Raw genomic sequence first — 7,132 nt, 5'->3', positions numbered from 1 at the left:
TGTAATATAACACACATGCACATCTTCCTCCGTACCCCCAAGTGTGTGGTGCTCAGTAATCTGCTTATCACAGCCAAGGAGGGCCCCATCCCACCAGCCTAGGGGAGAGCCTCTGGTGTGCTGAAGGACACAGCAGTCAGGCCACCCCAGCCCCGGGATCTGCCCTCAGCAGTGGCCTCAGCCCTCGTTCCCCACTTGAGTCACTGCCCTCCTGCCTTACAGAGGGCTGGGACTGAAACTGGAACCCAGCCTACGGGCTGATGGTCTGTCACTTTCCCATCCCCAGAGAGGTGCCAAGTGCCTGGAGCTGGGGCTGCCTATAGTGCCCACCCCAGCTGTCCTGCTCCTGGCTGGGGTGATGGGATAGGAGGGGCTGCCAGGCCCTGCCTTGCTGGCCCCCGTGGGAACACTTCTGGCTCCCAGGGAGTCCGCAGCCTGCCTGACCCTCCAAGAGCAATTTTCTCCTATTCTTTGTTATTTCCTTTCCCTCTGTACATTTAATATATCATTTGACCAAGGTATTTCAGATGTTATTCAGTAAGCTGAGTAACTGAAGGGGCCTACTAGCTGGCAGCGATACTGTGAGCAAGCTGTCAGGTTGTATTTTGATTCGTTTATTTAATTATGATGTGTGATGTTCAGATTACTCTAGCCCTCCTGAATTCCATGTCAGAATGACACTAGCAGTCTTATTTCACTTGGGTCAGTCTTATTCACTTGGCCAAAATTTCTGTTTATATGCTTTTTCTGGGACTGTTGCCCTGTCTATTAATGAGCACAACTAAGGGCTACAAGTGTATCATAAAACACTCCTTCATGATGACTTATTTTTCAATATAGTTTTCCTTAATCAGATTATTATCCCATTTTTATCATAGTAGTTTTTCACGTCTGATTTAGTTTTGGTTTGTTTTGGTTTTTTTTTTTTAATCTAATTGTATTGTCTTTCAGGCCCATGTTTCCACCTTCAGAGTGATCTCACAGGAAGGAATTGTCCTGCTATTCATTGCATAAGCTGTTTGCATTTGCTTTTCCTCCTTCTTAACGCATGGACAGATGTTGACTCACTGTCTTCCTGGAGCTCAGCTGAGTCACCATCTGCACTAGAGTGCTTTATTGTACAAAATGCTGCCACTTAAAAAAATCAATTCAATTGGATGGAGCTCCTAACAGTTGTTTATTGTTAAGTTTTTAACTGTTACTCCATCATTTGTTTCATAAAGCTGTAACAGTTTGCATATTGTTTATTGTTGACTTGTCATTATTTATTCAGAAGTGGCAAAGCATGCAGCCAACTGTCATAGAGGCTTAAATGTCTCAAAAGTGACAAAAAGAAATATCTTTATTTACAACACTCAATGTAGTATGGAATGCAGCTGCTCCTGAGAGAAACAGAAATGTTCAGTGAAAATGGAAAAGAAAAATGGTCACTTTTGATAAACTGCCAGATTTGGCCGTGCCAAATATTTCTCTTAGGGCTAGTGATGACAGCTCAGTTGGGAAGATGGGATTTCCCCACGTAATCCATCCTACACAAAATGATAGCAAAATGAGTCAGGAATTTTCATGGAATTTGAGAGTGAGAGCAGCAGCCCTTACATCTGTTTCAGAGGTACCAACCTGCTGTAACTCTGTGTTTATTCTACTCAAGGTGCCTTAAAGAAGAGTTAAGGTTGGAGAAATTTTGGAAATGACCATTCTACCTAGAGTAAACCAAAACCCCAATTTTACAAATGATCTTCAGACTGCCTATGAGATAAACTTTAAGTGAAAACTGATGCTCACAAATTGCATTGTTATGAAATAGCATTATCCTGAAAGAGTTCCTGAGGCTACTGCCAGGCAATAAATCATAAAACCGAGCCCTGCCTGTTTCACACCAGGACAGCCATCCCTTTTGAACCATCTGATAGCAATCCAGAGCCAACTGGAATCTTCCTCTCTCATCTTTTGCACCTTGTGACTTCATTTATCTTCAGTAGCTTTTATCTACTTCCTAAAAAACTGAGGTGAAACACATTACTTGATTTACTTGGGCAGCCAGGACCTGCAATGTAGCACCTGTACTCTGGTTTCAGGGAACAGAGAGAGTCCTATCGATGATACAGATCTAAGAGCATGTGTGACTTACAGCAGGCCTACTGAAGGCAGTAATACTTCCAAGAAGATGTTCCAGAGATAGCATTTTTACTAACACATATTTACCACATCCTGTTTCAGGAAGCATGTCTCAGTTACGTTATTCAGAAAAATGTCCTTCCAGCATACTGAAGTATAGGGCCTCCTCAGACCTTCATCTCTTCCTTTGACATTACAAGAGATTAAATATCAAATTCAGTGAGAAGAGCTACACTATCTATTCATTTCCACCTGATCTGCATGATCCTAGTGAGGTCCACCTAGAGTCAGGTTGTGATTCTGGGTATCCCTGTGATCCTATATTATGGTCTGGATGGCTTCAAATCTGGACATATAATTTCTTTTTTAGTTTCATGCTTAAAAAAAATATATATTCATTAGACACAATAGGACACATTCAAAATTGTGTAGTATCTGTTACGGCTTCTCTCTTAAAGGTTTTATTTTCATTAATATATTAGTTCCCATTCAGATCATGTTTCAGCTCTGAACCTCTTTGCAAGCTTGTAAATAGGGAAAAGATTGGACAACATACATTTGTGTCATGATACTGATTCAAAATAATCAATAAGTATTTTTGAGGAATTTTCTAACAAGAATTAATTGTATTTGCACGGTATAAAATATTTAACACCTCTGTCTTTTAACATGGATTTGCATTTTGTTATTGCCTCATGAAATTAGCAATAATTCTCAGGCAGCAATAATTCCATGCTTTAATCAAACATGCACCTGCTTCCATAATTAGCTTTAATATTTATTCTTCCTTAATTGCAGTAAATATCTTTCTGCAGTTGGATAAATTTTTAGAAGTGTAATGGGATATTCTGAATCTCATGGTAAAACACAGCTTGGCTATCCAGGAGACACAAAAGGCTAGTGAACAGCCCAGAAATAAAAATATTCTGCACAGAGAAATAAAAATAGCCCATTCGCTTGTGGAAACAGGCAGAGTAGCTGCATGAGGAATCATGTTAAGGTAACATCATTTTCATGACTAGAAATCCCATTCAGTTTAAATGAACTCAAGTTCTGCCTCTTTAACCAGGAATTCATCTTAGGGGCACAAACAGGGAAGCACTCCCAGAAGCTTTTCACCATCTCAGACTGCCTTCCAGAAAAAAACGCTATAACTGTGTGCCAAAGTAATTTGTATGAGGAAAATGTGGACCTTCTAGGAAGCCTCTAGGAAAAAAAATTAGGAAATCCTTGTTATACAAATCTTCCTCTAAATCACAGTAGAGCAAAACAGACCTGGTTTATGATGAAGCTGTGACAAAAATAATAAATTACAGTGGAAGGTAAAATTCACTGCACATGCAGGGGAAAGTGCTAAAGGGACAAGACAAAGTGGGAAAGCATAAGTTTTTTACTGTCCTATGCAGCATACAATGCTAATTAGAGGGTGTAAATAATAACAGAGGTCCAGGAAACACAAGGGACTTTAAATAGTTGAAGTGTGTATCAATGCTGTGGAAAGGTTGGTGCCCTTAATGGAGAAAACCTCCAAACATCCTCCCCCGCAAAACACCAAACCAAAAAAAGAGAGTTGCTGGTATGTCACAACTGATCTTAGGAGGAACCAAGCTGGGAGGTCTCTTCTAGGGAAATCAAGCAGCAGGATGAGCAGTCCTCTGATTTACAAGAGACTGAACCCTGCTGCACAATTGTGTTGTTGTAGCTTCAAAGAAAGAACAGACTGCACTAATTAGCAAAAAATTATTCAGCAGATGAACCACCTGTGGTACTGCAATATGCAGGTTAAATTTAGCCATCTGGGATTTCCCAGATTATTTGGCATTCTGAAATTGATTCTTTGAAGTCGTTTTACATATACTGCCATTTCTTGTGTTGCTTTTTCTCTTAAGAAAATTAATATTTTAAACATTTACAAATATGCCCTTTGCAAACCACGCTGCTTTGGTTGTTTCTGTTGAAATACATACCACTGAGTGGATCTACTGACAAAAAGTATCCAGATTAAAACAATAAAACATATCTTATTCCCTAGCTACAACGAGGAGCAAGTATCATGCTCTGAATCTTCAGAATCACTTCAGTCAAGGTGATATTTTTTCTGAATGGCATAGCCCTGATATGGGTGCCACTACTATGAAGAAACAAGAATTACGTAAGTGCAGAATAGTAAATCATGTTTTGCTCATTGTCTACATTCAGGGTGTAGTAAGAACAGTCATAAAAACCTGAGGAAACTATACATGCCATTCACTCTTGTAATAGCTTGTTTCCAGAATCAGTGGGGGTGATTTGTGGTTAGGAGAAGTTTTTGGAGACTGCTTGGCTGTTAGTATTTCACTCAGTAGCTTACTTGCCAAAATTAGGAGAGAGAACTAATTCACAATTAGTCACTGATTGCATAATTGATTTGCTTCTATGGAACATTGGAATAGTTTAATGTCAGACAAAATGAAGCTTTTCATGTACCTTTCCCTCAAGTCTTAACAAAACCAAAGTCTTGACAGCAAAAAATCTAAGCTGCAGAATTCCATTTGAAAAAGTATTTTTTCTGACCTCCTCCATTTTATGTGTTTTTTCATTAATTTAAAAATAAGTTTATTGTTGACTTTCAGCAAAATAATTCGTATCCAGAAGATTTAATACAAACTTCTCTACTGTGATGTTAAACAAGAATTCTTTACTGTGTTTCCAGCTAAAACCCCAGAAATCTCCTGTTCTTTTGTTTCAGTTTTACTCTAGACTGGATTGCCTCAAGACTGCTATTTGAGAAGAAATACCACTAGAGCACAATAGGTGACATGGTGCAAGTCACAGTTATTAATGGGAAATTTTAAAGAGTTTGTTTCTGTTTTAAAGAGAAAAAGGTTCAAGACATATTTGTATTTGTTGTAATTTGTTCCACTATAGAACTGCCTAAAGGTACATAACTCAGAGCTTGATTTGCATTTGATTTTCCTCAAAGGAGAAAGGTGCAGGGGCAACATTTCAAATGTAGGGCAATTCTATACTAGAGTAAATTATTTATCCCTGGAGCTGCTATAAGTTTCTCAAGAGAATCCAAGTCATTGGGAACATACAAAGAGGAACATAAAACACCTAGCCATAGAAATTTATCTTCACATAATTATGCATGAACTATTATGGATAAATAAATACAAGAGACAAGAGTGGAAGAGTGAGTCCCAATGATGTTAATTTAAGAAAAAAAAATATAGTGTAATTGATTACTGCAGGGATTTTTTGAAGGGTGTTTTAAGTAAAAAGGTAAAGAAGGTCTGTCAGGTGTAGATTCTTCTTAAGTAAAACTAGCAAAAATACCAGCCAAAACAAACATACTGAAAGGAGTGATCTCAAGATATCTGCGGCACTACCAATCTGTTTTCTTGTGTTCGTTTAATAGCTAACACACTCACATTCTAGTTCAAGACTGGGACAACTACACACCCCTCAAAGACTAAACAAAGCAAGAAACATTACAGTGAACATTAAAAAATTGAAATAGAAACCTAAAATACCCCATTAAAATACAGATGGGTATTTTTTTTATATATATATATATTTAAAATATATATATATATTTGCCAGTTTCTTCATTTAACAGTAGTTGTTTTATAACATTGTATATGTTTTATACAATATAGCATATATGTATATGTTTTATACAATATACAATAAAACAGTATGTGTTTTATATCATTTACTACTGTAAAAAAGAATTTGGAAACATGATCTGTCAAATATATTTTTACTTTTATAAGATTATGAATATTTAAAAACCAAACATCCTTATTTGTTCAGATGGTAGATTTTCTATTATTTCCTTTTTTCCTTTTCCATTTTTAATTCTCTTTTTTTTCCCCTGTGATAAGAGAAAAGAGGAAGGAAGGCAAAAACACCCCCTTACATTTTTGTTATCCTAGAAAGAAAAGTCAAAAAATAGTTCCTTTTTTTAAAAGAAAAATACCCTCTTAAAGAAGGCTTTTATATAGGTCCCTATACCATGCTGTGTTCTTTACATCCCATAGGAGCTATAAAATATTCAAATTAACACAGCAGAGAAAATAGTCCCAGAAATTAAATTAGCTGTGGATTATTTGTACAAAGGTTTACAATGAAGCTGCTTCCTGTAATCCCATAGTGAAACTGCTTGTTGAGTTAGTGATACCAAAAGCCTTCCTTTTGTACTATGATCTAAAGGCAAGTTCCTGGTTTAGTCCTTTTTGTCATAAGGGTGGGGTGCACAACAATAGCGATGAGGTAGAAACCCTGAGCCACTGGTCTCACCTGCCTGGGCTGGATCACAGCAGCCTGCAAACACTGCATTCTGTATTTTCTTTCGAAACTGCTGAATAGTACTTGCTTCTCCCCATTTCTGCTGCTGTTTTGTTCATATTAATATAGGAATATATCAGAAGTTTTGTACCTGGAGTTATTCCAAGAGAACCGCATATTGCCTTACAGTTCATAATAACCTGCCAGTCTCAGCTGAGGCCAGTCACAGCATAGTGGTACAGGCAGTGATAAAATGTGGACTTGTTTTACCTTTAATTAGGAGAGAAGGGAAATGGCAATAGACTTCCTTGAAAAAAATAATGAAAAGCAGGGCAAAAGTTGTTCTAACGTAGTAACAGCTTCATCTGGAACCATTTAATCACTCTGTTAATATGAAATTAGAGATGAAATTGCGTAAAATAACACTTAGATCTCTATCAATTTAACTACTACTGGAAGTGTAACAAGAGAATCACATTTCACATTCTTCCAGATAAACCAAGGAAGTGCAGAGATTGTAAACTATTCTAATGAAACCATTCTAATCTTGTGGGTATTTGTGCGTTCAGATATATAGCACCAGCCGGTATTTGTATCACTTATAGTTAAATTTCCTACACCTTTGACTTTCATCTAGTAAGTTTTAGTCTGGTGGCAAAACAGACATTGCCTGCTGCAGGAAACAGTGAGAAGAAACCTAATCCAGTAACAGTATTTTTCTTTCTGCAGGTATCTTGTTGCC

This window comes from Corvus kubaryi, unplaced genomic scaffold (genome assembly GCF_017639235.1).
Source record: "Corvus kubaryi isolate FWS band 111438036 unplaced genomic scaffold, C.kubaryi_AGA036_p1.0 split1-37296, whole genome shotgun sequence".
In the NCBI taxonomy this organism is placed as follows: Eukaryota; Metazoa; Chordata; class Aves; order Passeriformes; family Corvidae; genus Corvus; species Corvus kubaryi.
This window is presented reverse-complemented; position numbering follows the sequence as displayed.